Here is a 20979-nt window from a genome sequence, read left to right as displayed (position 1 = left end):
TTCTGATGGGAGGGCACTACCACTGCGCCATGGCTGTTCATTTATTAGTGATCCTTTAGTTAAGCAGCGTAAAATAATTTATCTGCTTTATTTCTTCTTGCCACAACTACTTCTGAACAATGTTACCCCTCCACAAATAAAAAACGGATCAAGTGAAAGCTAGGATTAGGCTGAAGACAATCATGGTTAAGGGCAGATTTAGAGCTATGGTTGGTAAAGCACAAAAACACCCTTACATAATTTTCTTGTTAGCATATATACTTCATTAAAATATATAATAAAGTAGTCTTAGTTTTTCAGCAAAAAAAAAAAAAAGTTGTTTTTCAAACAAGTTTGAAAAATTGGCAATTAGAGACGCAGTGAATACGTCAACGGACTCGTGTTGGTTTTCAAAATTTTGGGATTGTTCGTAAATTACGCAATGCTGAATTTCACTAATAAACTAAACAAAAAAGATCAAAAGTTTTCCCTTGCAGAGGGAAAGCTTTTCTTATAAAGTTATATGAAAAATGAAAATAGCACATTAAGTTTAATGAAAACCGCCGCGTAAAAGAACTTTTAACTCTGTTTTTTAAATAGGTTAGGCGTTGGTCGATCCCTTTAGAGCCAAACTAAAAAGTTTTTTTATTGGCTAGGTAATTGTAGCGTGTTGCCAGGTAATAGTAATGTGTTGTTAGGTAATAGTAGTGTATTTTTTTTTATCGGATTTTTAAATAATTTTCTTAATTTATTGTTTTTGTGTTAATTAAACTATTATCTCAACTTTAATATGGCGATTTTCCAAGTTTACAAGGCGATCTTCCGTTTAAGTAAATTTTTCGAGATCGTTATCATACGGTCTAATTCTATAAAATGTTTCATCGGTATTTTTAAAAAATACAGAAGAAATAAGGAAAATATGGCTGGCTATTCAAGTGGTATTCAAGTTTATGCCTCGCAAGATCTTCTGCAGTTATTTTTTAAGAATGCTTATGATAAACAGAATTAAAGGTAAGTTAAAATTTGTATATTAGGTTTCAATTTTATGAACAATCAAACTATACTAATAATAGCTCATTTTTTCTGGGGTTATGGAAAGCTTTTAATTGTAGCAAAAAATAGAAAAGTCAACTTTTTTTTGTTGCTATTAAGTTGTTTTTAGAAGACCTATCGCTCTTATCACTGAGCACTGCGGAAGAAAATTTAATCAGGAGGTTGACGCCTCCTTCCTTACCCATATCGCTTATTGGGCTAAAGCCAGTTTTAAAACACAAACCTTTTGATTCTGAGCTAGAACTCTAATCACTGCGCCACGGCTTCTTATAATTCAGAACTATTCACAAACCCTTTTTGAAATTGTTAGTATTAAAAGTGCAGGCCTATATTTGGTAGAGTTTGTTTCTTTGTAAGAAGCAGTACCTATTGTTTTAAAAAATAGATATCGAAGCTACTGGAGCTATAAACATAAACCTAGCTGGCCCACAACGTTGTATTAACGTTGCATTAACGTTCCAACGTTAATACAACGTTGTGTGCTCGCTGGGGAGTTTCAGAATGCTTGCCTCAATTTTTTTATGAATGCAATAAACTAAATAAAATCTGAATTGAAGAGATATTTATAAAAGATGATATCTTTTATAAATATCTTTTCTATTCAGATTTTTTAATTTATTGTTAAAAACTGTAAAGCGAATTACATATAATTGTAATAAAAAAAGAAAAAATATATATAGTATTAGTTTTAAATAATACAAATTGCATTCATAAAAAAATTAAGGCAAGCATTCTGAAATTTCCCAGCAAGCACACAACGTTGTATTAACGTTAGAACGTTAATGCAACGTTAATTTTGACGCAAAATTTTTATGGGAGTAAAAATCTCATAATCAGAGTAAAACTTTAATATGAGATTTTTACTTCCGCGTTTTTTTTTTACTCCCGGGTAAAAATCTCATATTAAATTTTTACTTTTTCACTACACCGGTCTTCTTCAAGTTTCCGCGTTCTTTATTACGAATTTTTTTTATATATGATATAAAAAAGTCTCTTTTTTTTATATATTATATAAAAAAATTTCGATTATGAGATTTTTACTCCCATAAAATGTTTTGCGTCAAAATGCATTTAACGACTTTGTCGTACCTAGACAATACTGTTTAACGTGTTAAAGATTCAAAACGTTTTAAAACTTCAAAAAATTAACTTCAAAAATTAACTTTAAAGCAAAGTATATGTTAGATTTTATTTATATTTCGTACATGTCTGTCAATATATTAAGTATAACAAGCCATGCAATTATATATTTATGTGTATCAAATACAGCTCTTTTCTCTTTTTGATTATTAAAATGCTTTATATATGTGACTCTAATGCAACCATGAGACTTTGCTAAACTGAAATTTTTTATTAAATTAAGTATACAAAAATATTGCAGCTAAAAGCGGTTTCTTTATGACAAAACCACGTGGTCTTCTGCAAGTTTCCCGCGTTCTTTTAACAGCGTCACTTTTTTATATTTATTATTTGTGCTAAATTTATTATTTGCACTGAAAAAAGTTCCTATTTTGTGTACGATATATTATTTTATACATTGCGAACGAGCCAGTTTATATTTATGATCAAGTATTTGTAATGTTTAAATAAAACAACAACAAAACAACAAAAAAAAAAATTTCGACTTTTTGAAAAGCAGTAAAGAAGTAAAGAAGCGATTCCATTTAATATAAACATTATTTAAAGTTTTTGTAGCGGTTAAATGAATAGACAAAATGTTCGGCATTATTCATTAACAAAATATCGCCGTTGGACGCTTAACCTAACTCTGTTTGAAACTCCTTAGATCGAATATATATATATATATATATATATATATATATATATATATATATATATATATATATATATATATATATATATATATATATATATATATATATATATATATATATATATATATATATATATATATATATGTATAGATATATATATATACATATATATATATATATATATATATATATATATATATATATATATATATATATATATATATATATATATATATATATATATATAAACAATTTCATCAACTAGATCATCAATTTTGTTTTCGCTCCATACTTACTGTATACTTGAATATCTACCTCCATAAATAAAGAACATCCAATTATCATCGCATCAGTTGCATCTTCAAGCATTTTTGTTTTAAAAATATGCTTTCGAATTTGCATTTTCAAATATCCAGTTATTTCATCCTATATTTTGTTACGCTTATAGTTAACATCTTTGTATCTAATTGGCTTATGTTCATCTTCATTTCCAGTTATGATAAAAGAAATTCTAAAAAAGCAGTTTCCGTCTCCTTTAATTCTATGGATTCCCCTAGGACAAAGAGTTAGGTTGATGATTCCTACGGCGATATGTGTTTCCTAACAGTTCCAAACTTTTCTGCAATTGATTTTCTTATATCAAAGGTTGCAAATTTTGCTATTCTTTTATTCGAAACATTTTGCTTTTTGTTGAGTATTATCGTGTGTGTTGCTTGGTTCGACGTCTTCAATAATCGGTTTAGTTTGTTGTTAAAATTATCATGATTTGATAATTTTAACAATGGGTATTATGGTTTATTCTCCTCCAGCTAATTACTTTACAGAGGCCACATTACCAAGGCGCGCTAAGATGAGTTCAGCTCGCTAAAGAGCATCATAATCCGCTTCGCAGACCAAGAGTAATAGACCAAAGGCCATCTAACTGTATCGTTCAGTTTAGTAGAGCAGTCGAGAGTTCTAACCGTTTTACAAACTATTAAGCGCTTTACGGTATAATAAATTAATGGTTAAAATTTATCAGCTTGTAAATGCGCAGTTTTTAAGATATAGCTGTTTTAAATTTTAGATTTTCAATCTTATTGTGTGTTTCAATTCCTGTACGCCATTTTAATTTCAAGTTGATTTAATTTTAGTGTATTCTACAGAAGACAATAAATAAAGACTCAAACTCTGAAACTTCATAAAAATTTGGTAATACGACAACTTTGTTTACTTTTAATTTGACTGTTTATTAAATCCTATCCACAACTTTTATACAGAAACAAAAATTCTCGAGGGCGTAATTATATACAAAAATAGCTTATGACTTGACTAATAAATTACATCAATTAACTTTAATAATATTTGACAAGAATTTTATAAACGTAACACTAAAGTTTTATAACAATCAACTATTATCACACTAAAGTTCTTAAGTAACATTTAAATATGTTGGCTTTCCCATTTCTCTGGCTGATCGTCTGATGCTGGTAATAAATTATCGACGATTTCTTAGCCGTCAGCTTCCTCCTTAGCGTACTCAACTATTTCTTTGGTTCTTTCATCTCGTGCAGCAAAAATGTCGAAATCTTCTAAATCACTTTCATCACTGAAAACCTCTTCACTGATAATAATTTTACTTGAAGCGTTTGAAGAGTTTGAGACTGGAGCTATTCTCACATCTCGCACATGTCTCGGTACACCATCAATTTCAATATTTGTGTTTGTGAGTATGTCAGGTACAGTACCAATTTTATATAAAAAGAAGGTTTTAATAACGAAGCAAGAGTTACTTGTTTTTAATGTTTCTTTTGCAAGAGTATTTTCACGCAGCATTTTCCAGATACTCGAGTCTTGCTTAGATATTTCATCAAAAGCTTGTTTATTTTTTAAAGCTATAGTATGCCTATGTGTATTTAAGTGATCTTTCGCACGCTCCGAGGGGTGATCTGCAAATTTGCCAGGGTTTTCAATAAATGCACGATTACTTTTTTTTCCAGGGGCAAACGATATGCAAACTTTACAAAACCAGCCTTGTTTTGATGACGAATAAAAAAAATCGGGAAAAAACATCTCATACTTTTCTGTTGTTTTTTTTCGTAGGTCATCTACATTTTTGATTGGTATTTGTGCTGGTGTGACTTTGTTTTTCTTTCTTTTTCCAAGAACTGAAGTTAAAGGACCCAGTGAAAAAGCGCACATGGGATACGCGTGGATTTTTTCCACATGTAACCCATGTGGGGATGATTATTTTGTCCCATGTGGGTTTCATATGGTAAATCCCACATGGATTCCATATGGTAAATCCCATATGGGATACGCGTGGGTTTTTACCATATGTAACCCATATGGGGATTATTATTTTGTCCCATGTGGGTTTCATATGGTGAATCCCACATGGGTTTTATATTCACATATAAGACACATTTTATATTCACGTTATAAACATCGTTATAAAAATCGTATAATATCGTATAATTATTGTGTTTTACGGCATTTGTTTTTATTTACAAAAGTAAAAGAAAATGGGGCTTATTCACAAATATGTTGACATATTTATGCCCTCGCAGTTGTTTGTTTTACTGTACCGTGCTTTCCTGATGGTCTATGTGCACATCTATGCTTCTTTTTTAACACACTATTTTTCACATACATTTAAAAAATCACTGGATTTAAACACCGCTCCATTATCCATCAACAGTTCTTGCGGTGGGCCATGCTCCCTAAATACAGATTCCAATTGACTTACTACACTTTTGGTATCTTCGCGAGCCAACTTTTTCCAAACTACAAACCGACTTGGTCCACAGTCAGTAATTATTGAATATGGCAACCCTTTACGGTGAGTCACATCACATGCAATTCGATACCACGTGTCTGATACATCTAGCACTCCATTTTCCCATTCTATCGGTGCTGGATCAATCGAATTACATTGACAAAGTTTGCGAACACATTCTGCAACGTCTTTTTTTCATACGTGCGGAAGTCTTCTTTGCGCTGTAAACATTGTCCAACTAACGCCAAAATGATGCTTAGAGTGACAAATATGAATTTCTTCAGCAATACTTACTCCACATAGTTCTTTACTATTTCTTCGAGAAAGCTCATTTAACCAAGTCTTTGAACCCTTGTCAACAAATCAGCTTTGATTTTGGAGGACATAACCCATTTCAACGTGATGTTTATATTATATTATTTTATTAAGTCTTGCAATAGAGAAAATCTTCTTTTAATAAGCATTTCTGATAATCCATTTGATCGAACCCTATGACTTTCAGTCAGCATACTTTTTAACGATCCATGAACTGATACTGATTCAGTGAATACCAGTGAAATTCTTTATACCCCACTTAGCAGCTAAGTTTATCCCAAACACCATAGCATCTAATTCAGCAATGTTAATATGCATGACATTTATACTTCATAGCCAGGCTGCATCCTTAATTATTACGTTATCGTATTCTATGGCAACCCCCATTGGCATGCTGCTTGCATCACACCACAATGTTGCTCCAATTTAAATCCCTTCAGCATTCCATTTCCCTCTCACAGAATCACTAACTTCCAATCGGCACAATATTTCGATCAACCATGACTAAGCTGATCTCCAACTTGATCATCCCAAGCATCTCCTTGACTATGGCGTTTTATAAAACGGCGGGCAATTCTGAGCCACCCTCCAACAATATAGTGACCTATTAAGTGTCCACATATTGAAAAAGGTTTCCGTCATGTGACTTTTTCAGTTTTGATATCTTGTGAATTTAGAATGATGTTTCCATGTTTCTAACAAAGCTTTTTTTCATTTCTTAATAGTTGCAAACCCAACACTCGTGCAGTATCACATTGCTCCGGCTTTTTGGTTACCAACCCATAACACGCCAAATGGTTTACAACCTTTTCAACTGATTTCTTTTCAAAATTAACGATTATATTGTCAATGTAGTGGTTAGTTGCTTCACTAATGCCTGCATTGAGATTCAATACACTACCTAAGATTGAAGACATTATTTTTGGAGCAGAACTTAATCCAAAACCAAGACATGTAAGATATACAAAATAGTAGTCTACAAAGAATAAAGTATTTTTATTCTTTGTAAACTACCCTCTGATGCTCCCACAAACATGGATTGATGTGTATTTGCATATAGGCGCATCTTAGATTAAGCGTTGCAAATTTGTCACAAACGCTTCTCCATTTTCTAACTTTTTCATCACATACGTCACTTGCAACTTAACATGATTCAATTTGCGAAAATCCAGAACAGATCGTATCTTTCCTTTATTTTCCTGCTCAACAGCCATTAACGGGACAATCCCTTCTGTACTTTTTTCTTCTTTGTTGCATTGTTTTAACCAGCCATTTTTCACCCTTAGGTCCATCTCTTTATTAAATTGATGTATCAACGGGGGTTTTACCTTGTGCTGCGCGACAGAATTTCTCAGTTGTGGTTGACCTTGTTTTCATCTATAATTAGCAGTCCACTTTGTACCATCAAAATAAGCATCAAAATCCTTGTCTTTCAAACCAACAGCTTGTTTTCTGTATAAATTGAAACAAAACCAAATTCAAATTTTCTATTGTACAAGTGTACTTCTCCATAGCAATTAATGATATCCACACCAATAATAGCATCAATACCGTTGACAACACTTTTTAGAATCATCACTGATGTTTTGAATTTTTTCCTTCCATGATCAATGTTACTGTAGCTTCTCCCTCTGTTTTCACAAATTCTCCATTAACAGCCAGCACCATTTGTTCATTTCTTCTGATATAAACACCGGCTTTCTGATCCATGTTGTTTGAAATAATAGTTCGAGTACATCCGCAGTCTACCAGTGCTTTTCCTGCAAAGGTGTTCACCTGCACAGTGCAAATTGTAGCTATTTAAGGAAACAGCTGGCGCTGGTAATTCCCAACTTAAGTTTCCCTAATGCAACGAACAAAATCTTGCAATGTGTCCAGACTTTCCGCATCTAAAATATTTTATTCCATCACTAAAAATTTGTTTTTTCAAAAAACAGATTCAGGCAATATCCTGGCTTGTCACAATTGTAGCAGTTAAAATCAGTAGCGGATGGTTTCTTAACACTTTTATAGAACCCAGATGTTGTTGTTGAAACATCTGGGTTCTATAAAATCCTTTTTTGTTTTTTCCGTCATGAGAACTCTTGCATGGTTTAATGCATCCTGTAAAGTGATCCTAAATATTTTCACTTGTGCTCTTAGCTGCTTTGAAATTTCACCCTGCAATCCAGTTATGCACGATCTTAGCAATAATTCTTCGCTCTCAGTATTGGTCAAACCCATAAGTTGATCTAAACTGGCCAAATACACATCGACAGATTCACCGTCATTCCATCTCCGATCTCTGAACTGTTTGTAAGCTTGGAAACCATTGACTGCAAATGCATCTAAGAGAGCTATTTCAATTTCCGCAGCGGAAGTTTTTTGGCTCTCCTCATATTGCTCTTATAATGCGAATGCCTTCAAGAAACAACGGAATAACCAATGAAAGATTGCCCATCTTTTGCAGCTCTCCCACCAGTGTGATCGTTTTCAGCCACTCTACAAAATCTCCAGATCCATCAAATTTTTTAATCATTTTCGCTTTGGATGCCATAATGCCGAAATAGCTTGTTAATACGACAACCTTGTTTACTTTTATTTTGACTCTGTTTATTAAATTCTATTTACAACTTTTATACAGAAACAAAAATTCTCGAGGGCGTAATTATATACAAAAATACCTTATGACTTGACTAATAGATTACATAAATTAACTTTAATAAAATTATGACAAGAACTTTATAAACGTAACAATAAAGTTTTATAACGATCAGCTATTATCACAAAATTATATTCCATAAAATATACGTCGACAATGTTTTTGAATTCCATAAACAAAATGTTCGCCAAGTGCCAAACTCTGTACCGTCTTATTAATTGAAGTGAAATTACTGGCGTTATGAATTAGTTTAAATACAAAAAGAACGAATGCAAATCTATGTATAATATATATGAAAAGAGTTGCGGAAAATTCTCTTAATTTCGTTGGAAAGATTGTTTCATGAATTATCATCAAATACACAGTTACACTTTGCAAGAAACACTCATTATCCATTTAAAATGTAATCAAAAGTAAGAAGAGAAGAAAGTAAGAAAAGTAAAAGAAAGAAGTAATCTGACGATAATAATAAAAGAAAATCTGGTTCTTGAATCAATCAATCAATATATTCTGAATTACATGATCTTGCAATTTAAGGATGTTTACAAATAGTATAATTAATAATGATGCGTAAACACTTAATAGTAATAAAGGCAATAACAATAATAACAATGATAATAATAACAATGGTATATTTAAATATATCTATACACATACATACATAAATAAATACATACATAGATACACGCATACATGCAAACATACATACGTACATACATTTATGTCACACATCCGCTTATATATATACACGTATACACACATACATCCATACCCATACACATACAAACATATATATATATACATATATATATATATATATATACACACACACATACGTATATACACAAATACATACGCACATACATACATATACATACACACACATATACATATACATACACACACATATTAACACACATATAAAAAAATATCTGAAAATAAACGGCGCACAGTTATTTAAATGGTTGAATTGCTGATAAAAGGTCACAAAGGTAATTGCAAAGTCTAAATACAAAGACTGACTTGAATAGGGATTGGTAAAGTGAAGAGTACATACCAACGACTGACTTTGATAGGGTTAGACCTGTATAGAGTGTTCATAGATTGACTGAGGGTTTTGATTTGGGCAGGCAGTCAATAATTTAAAAAAAAAAGACTTCATTTTTTAAAGTAAATAAAATAAATGAATATTACATTACATAATTTAAATTGTTTTTCTAACATCAAAACTAACAAACTAATCGAATCACTGTATTTATTACATTTAAATTGTTTCTTTACTCGCGCAGCAAATAATCTCAAAATTATTTGCCGGCACTGCCGGCAATTACCGCTTGCCATAAAAGATTTAATAAATTTGATTGAAAAGGGAGATTTGATTTGATTGAAAAGGGAGATTTGATTTGATTTTTTATTGTTGTCAAAACCGGTTCCATAAATTACAGAACATTTTTTAATATGTTACTGAATGTTTTATTATGATATCGAACAATTTTTTGTTCTAAAATTATTATGCTATAATTATTTCTGATTAAAAAATTGAATAACTTAAGTTGAATTATTAGAAGAGAAATCAAAACTTAAAGGAAAGGCTAAAATTTTAATTTTTTGAATTTCGACAGTACAAACTTGTCTCCAATTAATTGATATGTTCAAACAATGATGTAATTGCTGTAAAACGCAATAATAATTAATGCTGAGATCATTACATCAAAAAATATTTTTATATTATTACCAGTGAAGGAGTAATATATCTAATATTTTACTTTAGATGCAAGAAAATTACAAACAAATATGAAATCGGTAAGAGCCTAATGCTCATGCAATTAAAGCTGATGGTTACTCACTTTGAGCAATATAGTATAATGTTTTGAAATCAAGTTAACAGCGGAGAATGAACTTCAATAAACTGCTCACTTTGCTTATATTTCAATAAACAACGTAAGTATATTATTAATTTGAAACCAGAAGAATAATTTTTCATATATCTTCACCAAAAATGCATTAAGTGTTAAAAATTAAATTTAAAAGTAAAATAAAATGTATTTTAAAATTTTCATTTATAGAAAGCATAGAGAGTCTTCAACAAAAGCTCAAACAAATGATCATATTGCAAATATTGAAAAGGCCTCTCCATTGGTAAATAAATGCCAAACAATATATACAGAGGATGCAAGCAATTGTTAAGCAGTTATATATATTATTGTTTAGTTTCTTCTCGTATATTTATAGTACATACTATGCCTGTAATCTTGTTGTATATTCACATTTTTAGTACTTATTTGTATATTCATTTAGTTATGTTTTAGTTATTTATTCAACTTAATAGTTTAACGTTAAACTAATGAACTGAAAAAAAAATTGACATTATTTTGCAAACTCAAGTTTAACATTAACATTTCGTTGTTGAAAAACTTGTAATATCTAATTTTTATTTTAAAATTTTATTTTAGCTAGTTTTTATTTTAGCCTAAATAGTCTTAGCTAATAAACACTAGCATGTGTTTTACTGTCTTTCCAAAAATTGTTTTCAGCTTATTTTCTGACGCAATTTTGACTATTAATTATTACTATTTAATTAGACTTTTAACTTTAAGATTTCAATAATGATACAAACATTCAACTGTACAATTTTAATTATGATACAAACATTAAACTATATGAGATTAATGAGGTAGAATATTAACTCTTTAAAGTTTAGGAAATATAAGAATATTAACTGTGTGAGTGGAGTGCGTTTCATAGTTTGTCAGGGGATCCAGAGGGTACACCTCGTCATTCATTTCAATCTGAATCCCCTGTTCATTTAGATGCACTTTGTCATACTAGTTCATTTCAACACAGCACCGCTGATTGTTTAATTAATGCTTCATCTTTAGATAACTCTCTACCTTCTTCCACAACATAATTTGTACGAAAAGATTCAGTCAAGCTTCTGAATCATAAATTTCCAATGGATACTGGAGGTATGAAATTAATAATATTACCGTTTTTTGTATAATATGATAATTATAATGATTGCAAAGTCTTATCTTAAACAAAGCAATCATTTTGCTTATGTTCATGTTAATCATTTTGTCAACAATTGTTTTGCTTATGTTCAATGGAAAAACTGTGTTTTTAGTGATATGAATTAGCAAAAATGCTCTATTTAACTTGTATATAATCTTATTGAACTTAAAGAATTTTTTTTCAGAGTTCCAAAAACTATTACTTTAATTACTTTTTGAGAAAAATTGTTGCAAATGTGCCAATAAAATGTCATAAAGTATAAGTGTAACAATTTTCAAAAAGATTAAGTCCCTTCAAGAATTTTATGAACTTGAAACCAGATAAAAACACAACAGGGAGAACATTAACTTGGTAATTTATAATTATAGTTTCTATTTTTAAAGTTTGTCTGTTTGATAGAATACTATTTAAGTTCATTGTTTTCTTGATGAACCTATTTAAATTGCTTTCATATTTTCATATACTTTTTAAGTAAAAAAAAATTTGAAATTAATTTAAGTAAGTTTTTAGCAATTTAAATAGGTTTTTATTTATAAGTAGGAATTAACTTTTTACACCAGAATATGGTGTTAAAAGTAAATTCAGGGCTTGTGATGAAGAAAATCGTCAAGCGTGTTATATCGCGCTCGTAAAATTAGAATGTTTTAATCGAGCATGATTATGTGCGGTCGAGATTACGTCGGCCAGCGCGATCATGAAAATTGCTGAAGGCAATGCTCATAAAAAGCTTTTTATTTTTTATATCTTTTTTTATTTGTTACATAATTCTTTCGTCGAAAAATGTTTGAATTAGTATCACACTCATGAAACTACTTCAACGAAGTAGATTTTTTATACATCCAAACTTCTTGTATATTGTCAGATCGCGATTTCATTTTTAACTATTTATGTTATAAAAAATAATATCAAACAAAAACGCAACTTCTTATTGATTTATTATTGAAGTATAATTTAGTGACTTAGTTTTGCTTCGTTGTTTAGATATATGTATTTTAAAATGTTAATCTGTAAACTTAATTAACGGTTAATGGTTTTTATATTTCTTGATATTTTTTATTCAAATTAATTATTTAATTTTTTTCTAAAATTTCTTTTTTAAATTACGTTTTTTTTTCTTAAAAAAATAACACAAGAGTAATTTGAAAATCTTCTTTTTTAAAAACTATTCATTGTAAGTTAAATAACAGATTTCCCCCTCAACTGTTGTCAACGGTGTTTCCTCTTCTACATCGTCGAAACTGAATGCAGCTAATTCATCAGTCATATCTTTATCAGCACTGCCTATTTCATCATCGTCATCAAAATTTTGATTCGTAATCAATGTTGTTGCTGTTGTCATATAGTCAACTGGATCATCATCAACTTAAACCACTCGTCTCTTATTCAAATAAATTTCTTTTGCTCGCTTTCCAATAAGGATTATTTTTTCTTTTGACCAGCTTCCATGGTTTCCTAATACCATAATGCTATCATTTAGAGCATCGTGATTCATAGATAAACGTTGATCTGATAATATGCTAGTTACTGTGCTAAACATCCGCTCCACGCTTGAGTTTGATCCGGAAATTGCAAAGATAATCGATATAACTTTTAATAAATTAGGAAACTTTGACTTTTTGTACAAGAAGGTTGACCTCCAAATTTCTCTTGTCTGGCGATTGCGTACCATTGCTTCAAGATTGGTTCTTGAATGAATCAAAAATAGTTTCTATTCTTGGAAACTAACTTTTCATTAAAATTGGAATGTTCCAATGGTGTTTTAAAATGCGTGGACAAAAACTTTATTTCTTCTAAGCCAAACTCTTTGTTGTCAGTCCAGTTCTGCGGGTCGATGAGCCGCATGGCGTGATAAATCTCAGACTCTTCCTTTTATGCTTGTGAGCCTGCTGTTTAACGTATTTATAAGTCTGGGTATAACTCTTCTCCTAACATTTCTGACTAGGCATAATGCTTGATCTACGTCAACCAAAGCCATATCTAAGTTTACTATTATATAATTTCTAATACTGGGGTGTTTTTGTTTGTCACCAGCTTTACTAAACTGACCAGACAGTGTTACAGGTAAGTTATGTTTGCCCTCAATAACCATGTAACGTGATACATAGCTATCTAAAAATTCTAAATCTGTATCGATTTCTTCGAGCTTCAATTCCAGTTCTAAATTTGTTCGGTTGATTGTAGCTAGAACATCATGCGGCAACAATTAATTTGCTTCAAATACTTTCGATGCTGGCACAATGAGCTCTAGCAAATCATGATAAACAGCAACAGTGCAAAGAAAGTTAAATGATTTGAATTTCTTTAGTAACTCTTGAACCTTTGCTCTTGTAGTTATAGGGTTTTTCCGTTCATTTACGTAGTTCTCGTAGGCTACTATATAAGCTGGCCAGGACTCCAATAAATTCTTAAAAGCTCTTATATGATGGCCAACAAACCTCGTTCCTGTTAGTTTCGGTAGAGTGTAATGCGTAGTACCTAAAATATCTAATCTAGTTTAATATTTAAAAATTGAATAGTTTACAATTATCTTAGAAAAATCCCAAATAATGTAAGAAAGGTAATCTTGTGATGTGTTTTCACTATGAGCCAAGTTCTTGGAAAATAAAATGATAAACTAAAATATAAACTATGGTTTTAAGCCACAACGTTTTACCGCAAACTTTGCGGTAAACTTTACCTAAAGCTGCTGATGCATTTATTACTTCTTGTTTTATTTTCCCCGAGTTTCGAAGCAGATAAAAATTCGTATTGTAAAATTTATCAACTTTTTTTAATTTAGAGATCTCGGAAAAAACCTCTTTAACTTACAGTTCGACTATATAGTTGACACAATGAACTGAAAGTAGCCATTCCCTATCTGCCTTTATTTGCACTATGACACCGCGATATTTTCCAAAGTTTACACTTGCACCATCGGATGTTATACTGACTAATTTATTTTTGTAATCATTGGAGTCTAGTTTAAATTCCCCGGTTTCAAAAATGTTATTGACTCCCTTGACAATGGAGTCTGCTTCTCATCCGCAAAACCTATCAATATTAACTAGATCCAGAACCATATAAAAAAGAGAACCACATCTTTCAATTCTTGCCAAAACTAACTCTTTTTCTTTCTTCGTTTTTCAAACTTGGCTAGCATCGAACAAAGTTGAGAAGAATTAAGCTTCTTTCAGGATATTGGCACATTTTTCACGCACAGCCATCGCAATGCATTTTACGAATTCACGCCCGCTAGCGCCATTTTCATTACGTTTGATCATTTTAACACCATTGATCTTACAGCTCTTTACCTAAACATTTTTCGTAAATAATGTATTATATTTTTCGATTTAAAGTTAAATTTACAATAGATTAGTAAAATTTACAAAGTTGGAAACATACGAACCAACTATTTTTATTTGAACCAACTATTCAATACTTTATCTAATATATTTAAAATAGTCAACATATCGATACTTACAATAACAGCAAAATTTTTGTGCGGCATAGTTGGCAGAAGGGCCATTTCATAGGCACAGTTTACAAGTCTTATATACGCGTAGTCCGTTAAAACTTTTAACGAAGACGATATTGACGCTTGTATCTAAGAAACAAAAGAATATCACAATTACAAAAGTACACTGTTTCCTCAAACTTTTACTTTATGCAGTACCAATCTTAATTGAATCATAGTTTAAAACTTTTTCTATAATATATTTTATAAACATTGATTTTTTTTAGTTTTTTTAAAGGAAAAAACGTTCGAGCTTTTTTAACTAATGTTAAGTACACGTTTTTTTTTTTATAAGAAACCAATCAAACGGTTAGTACTAAAAAGTTTCTTATTTTAAGGTTACTTTTTTCTAAATCTAGTTCTAAAAGTTTCTTAAAAGTTTCTTTAATTTCAAGTTTTTATTTTTTATTTGTAATCAAATTGAATTCTATTTGATTGCGCGTGCAAATTAAATTCTCATTCAAACTGTTGTTCTCCATTGAGATAATGTTAACTTCGAGTAATGTTGATGAGATATTTAGGTGAAAAATGAGGAAATGTTCATCGAAATTATAAATAAGTTTCTTATTGAAAAGTTACTTAGTACTAAAAATTTCTTAAAATTTTGAGGCTCCTAGTACAGCTCCTAGTAGTTTCTTATAAACTGGTTTCTTATAAAAAAAAAACGTGAAGTCGTTTTTGACTTTTTTTGTTTGAATGAATAATAAAAAAGAGTTAACGAACTTTAATTAAAGCGACGTAAGTGTCATTAGTTATAAATGCTAGTTTCATCAGCGTCTTTAAAAAAGTAATTTTGAAAAAAAAAAAGAACGCTGTTGTTTAAAAAAAAGTTTCCTAAGTTTTTTTAGGTTTAATTTTTTTCTTTTGTTGACAAATTATTTTTAGGTTATTATTTTTTTTAACTTTCTCTTAGTTTAGTTTAATTTTTTCAGCGCGTTTTAGAAATAATTAAATATCAAAATTTAACATAAACATCATCAAGCATTTGCAAATGTGTAAATGCTTGATGGTCAAATCGTCAAAAACAAAATATATTAATGGTGTACGATCACACGACTTCCTGATCAAGCCTGCAACAAACGACGCTTTAGCACAGTTCAAAATTAAGATATTAGAATCTGGTAAATAAGAATAAAAAATCTTTAGTTCAAAGGTAATAGTTTATTAATTATCTTTGAGGATTTTGTATTTTGTATTCCATCGGTTGAGGTAACACATCGCTCGTTTGTGGGTTTCTCGCTCTCACACCTTATTGCAGTAAGGTGAGAAGATGGTTCAAAATGTCTTTGAATTGTGTGGATCAACACAAAGTTCGTCCCATCGATAAACCGTAAAGCACATTGTCGTATCAAACCTTTACAACCTTGTAATACCGCTTCTCTGTTTCTTATACAAACTTTGCAGTAAATTTCAATAACGTATGTAGGTAATTTCATTTCTAAAGCCTATTAACGTATGTTGGTAATTTCATTTCTAAAGCCTATTACCTCTTCAACTTTCCATTTAATAAATGTTGACATCATTACTCTTTTTCCTTTTCGAATGTCCTTGATTACGAACATTCTAAACAGCAGAAGCGTTTTTAATGTGAGTTAAAATAAATAATAGTTAATAAAAAACCTATACTATCAACAAAAACCAATTTTAAAAATTACTCTATTATTAATATTTATTTTTATTATAAACGATGTGTGGAATATTACAAACAATAAATCAAATAAATCTTACTTGATATTTTCACAAGATTAAAAATACTCCGCAGTTTCAATTTTCTTATAATGGTTTTCTAATTTTCTATTCTTATTTTATTTGCGCATTTTTGTTTTCACATTGTGTTTCCACGTGCTCATTCCGTTATTGAAATTAGTGACTATTAACGACTTCAAACTGCTCATTCTTTACGTTAGTGCAAAAAAGAACGACGTGGTGCTTTTTATATTTCATATCAGTGCTTTGATAATAGAATATCTTTTTTTGGTAATAGAATAATTTTGTCTTATATTTGGTTGAGTAATTATTGTTTTGATACTTTTATAGAACAACTGTGAAAAACAACTAAATAAATGTATTCCTGTCCTATTCGAACATAAACTTTTCACTAGATTTTTATTTATGTTTTACCTTTGTCACCTCAAGAAAGCAGGGGGAAAAATGTTAAAGAAAATACAAAAAATATTATGGTCAGGTATATATTTTTGTTTAACTCTGGATAATCAAACCGTTTAAATTGTGAGTAAATTTTATAGAAAAATCTAGCCCAAATAAAGAAATTTAGAAAAACGAACAGTTTTTATATTACTGTTTGGGGAGAACCTTAATGAATGGAACGCTCATTGAATGGGACAAAATCAAATTTGCATACAAGCATCTTAAGTTAGTAGGATATCCAAACCCCTGTGGTAAGAAATGTTAAACACAACAATTCAACAGACCAAATCATTATTCCTATGATGGTCTAAACATGATGGGTCAAACGTAACATTAGAAATGTTGCATTATTGGGAATCAATAGCACATTTCTCCTGACGGAATCAATTTTTTGGTTTTGATTTGAGAAGTGCGTCATATTGCAAGAGATAATGGTTATTAAACAATTTTCAATGTATAAATTAAACAACTTTATCAGCTTATAAAAAGTATTTTACAAAAACTGCCCTGTTAATTTAGGTTCTCCCCTACAAGTTTTAGCTTTAATTCGATATCAAAACTTTGAATATAAAACATTTATAAAAAAATAAAGAACCTTTCGAAATTACACTTTGTGAATAATTTCTCTAATGTGTGTTTACAATTATTTAAATAAGTTCGCTGGATTGCTTATTGAAGTATAACAAAGTAGTTAATTTCCATTTATTATTTGTTCTTACGTTTTTATAAAATTATGAAGCATCATGTTAAAGCCAAGTTGAATATGAAAGGCAAACTCGTGGTGATACAAAAAAGGTATCATTCGAAAGTTAAAAGTTGTGTAAAGCAATAATTGGTACGTTTATGATAGCTCAATATTGTTCTATCTTCTTCCTTACATATGTTTCGTACAGGGTGCGTAAAAAGTTCCCGCACTCCTCTGACAACGACGTTATTTCCCTTATTTTAAAGCATACCGTTTATTTTTCTGCATTATTTATGCTCTTCTCTAATCTTTGAATATGTTTTAATATTGAAGTTTTTAGGTTCCATGACGAAATCAAGAGATTTGCGGTCGGCAATCGAGAGGCTAGCCAAAGAGAAAAAGCATCGGAGATTGCTCATCTTCTGAATGTTCCGCGGCGTACGGTTTACGATTGCTTAAAGTGACTTGAAGAAACTGGTTCCATTGATGATCTTCAACGTTCTGGAAGACCAAAAACTGCAACTTCGGGTAAAATTGTCAAAAAAATCCGCAACAAGATTCGGTACAACCCAAAACGATTGATGAGACAAATGGCCAAGGATGAAGGGATTTCGGAAGGTTCAGTTCGGCAAATCGTCCACAAAAAGCTCGGAAAATACCCGTACAAAATTCAAAAACCTCACGGACTTATTGATTGGATAAAAGCCACTCGTTTGGCCCGTTGCAAGGAGCTTCTCAAGCGATTCAAGAAGCCGGCGAACGCCTCGACGATTCTCTTCACGGACGAGTGTCTCTTCACTATTGAGCAGTTCGCGAACCATCAGAATGACCAGATAATCGCTGGAAACGTTCAAGAAGCAAACCAGAAAGGTCGAATTGCTTCAAAGACAGCTCACCCCCAAGCAGTGATGGTTTTCGGAGCGATTACAGGAGACGGCAAGATGCCATTGGTTTTTGTCGATCAAGAAGTGAAAATCAGAGCTCAAAACTACCTGGATGATATTTTGACGTCAGAGCTATTAACTTGGACCAATTCACACTTCGGACAGCGGTTTTGGACGTTTCAACAGGATTCCGCCCTAGCCCACAAAGCAACGGTCGTCCAGAATTGGTGCAAAGCCAATTGTCCGGGTTTCATCACACAAGAAGAGTGGCCTCCAAACAGCCCGGATCTTAATCCCCTCAACTATTCAGATTGGGGAATTATGAAGGCCAAGGTTGGAGCTGTTCGTCATCCAAATTTGAACTCTCTACAGCAAGCACTCGAAAAAGAATGGGCCACTCTTGACAATGATATGGTGTCCGCCGCGATTGAAGCATTCCCCAAGCGCCTCAGGGCGTGTATCAAGGCGAAAAGAGGACTTTTTGAGATCTGACTTGTTTTTGTTGTTTAGTATGTTATCAAGAATAAATGTTTAAACTTTTGGCACATTATGATAGTTCTAGGTGTTTTTACGTCGTAAATACTGAGTGCGGGAACTTTTCACGCACCCTGTATTTTTAAATATATATTCATCTTGAACTTTAAACGTTAGCGTGAAAAACAAATAGTCAGTTATAAGTATAAATATTTTTAACTGCCATCCCGTTTACAGTATCCCATGTATTTTAGAAGTCATCCAGCTAATGCAAGAGTCTTCGACGGAAGCACAAATAAAAGATTAATTAGGAAGCATTTTAAAGTTCTCTCCATTTGTTAATTGTAGCAAGAAAAATTAAATGAGGAAGCAAGTGGTTGTTTAATAATTATTTATTTTTGAGTTTTTTGTAAATTTTTTAATATTTGCTATATACAAAAGAACATATAATACATCTTTAAAAAAAGTCTTTAAAAACATTTTTTATATTTTTAGTTTGAATATCCCCAAAACTATTTTTCTAACCCTTTGTAAGGGTTAAAAACCCTTATATTTACTTTGAATATTGATTGTAATTGTGATTAACATTTAATGTTAATTAACTATACGGTTATATTCATATAATAACCTTGACACGAGGCCTCGTATAAACGGCTTCGGCTCAGGGTTATATTATGTGCGGCCGTGGCGCAGTGGTTAGAGCACTTACTTTATAAGCAGGAGATCCAGGTTTGAAACGAGCTCTGGACTAATTTTCGCGTCACGGTAAGGAAGGAGGCGGGAACTTCCCGGTTAAATGCACTTCCGCGGTGCTCTGTGACAAGACCGTTAGGACTTTTTGGGGCACCTAAAAATAAAATTAAAACAAAAAAAAAAAATATGAATACAACTGTAAAGCTATATTTCTACTAATTTATATATATATATATATATATATATATATATATATATATATATATATATATATATATATATATATATATATATATATATATATATATATATGATTCTTCCTGATGAACCTACTGATGGTGAAACACAGTGTTGAAGTAATCAAAAATTAGATAAGTGTTTTTACTAATTTATTATTGCTCTGTTCTTTTAGAACATTGAGCACTCTATTTGTAGAATACACTAACATAATTTATAATTTATATATATATATATATATATATATATATATATATATATATATATATATATATATATATATATATATATATATATAGATTTTTTTAAACTTGATGCAAATAATATTTATGAATAAGTGCTCATCAGTTTCTTAGTAGACGATTAGTGGCATCCGCTAAATATGGCCGGTCGATAACCGAGTGGCTAGTCTTTGGCTTGCCATTTTTGGCGTCTGCCACTAACGGTCTAATAATAATAAATAAGCAAAACTACAGCGGACCGCTAAAAATGTCTTTATAGGTCTATGTGAAATTCTACAATAGAATGTTCGCTGGGTAGCGTGGGATGTTTGCTGGGTAGTATAGAATGCTTGCTGGGTAGTGTAGAAGCAATCTTAACATAGGAGCAAACCTAGTATACCTAGCAAATTTGTAAAGAAAGATGCATTAAATGCATCTTTATGATTGCTTTAATAGCAATCATAGCTTTAGAGTATTACTAATTATTAATTACCACTAATATTATTAATTACCACTGATTCTGTAACTTTTAAGTTTTCTTTATAAGAATCTCATGATCTATTGTATGAAAGGCTTTTGTTAGATCAATGAAAACTCCAAGAATAAATTAG

At 30.8% G+C, this 20979-nt stretch overlaps 1 long non-coding RNA gene across 3 annotated transcripts; it reads left to right on the top strand.

Moving 5' to 3' along the window:
- Positions 1-10464: 10464 nt before the first annotated feature.
- LOC136082357 (uncharacterized) lies at positions 10465-20095 on the top strand. 3 transcript variants are annotated; one of them, XR_010639630.1, is made up of 3 exons: positions 10465-10703; positions 11401-11487; positions 19472-20095. It is a non-coding gene; the product is annotated as an uncharacterized LOC136082357 (long non-coding RNA). The 3 variants fall into 3 exon arrangements; XR_010639629.1 differs by having other exon boundaries at positions 18200-20095; XR_010639631.1 differs by having other exon boundaries at positions 10474-10711; positions 18200-20095.
- Positions 20096-20979: the final 884 nt, after the last annotated feature.

The sequence above is a fragment of the Hydra vulgaris genome, chromosome 07, assembly GCF_038396675.1.
Source record: "Hydra vulgaris chromosome 07, alternate assembly HydraT2T_AEP".
Taxonomy (NCBI): Eukaryota; Metazoa; Cnidaria; class Hydrozoa; order Anthoathecata; family Hydridae; genus Hydra; species Hydra vulgaris.
The sequence above is the reverse complement of the archived record's forward strand: the minus strand, read 5'-3'. Positions and strand labels throughout refer to the sequence as shown.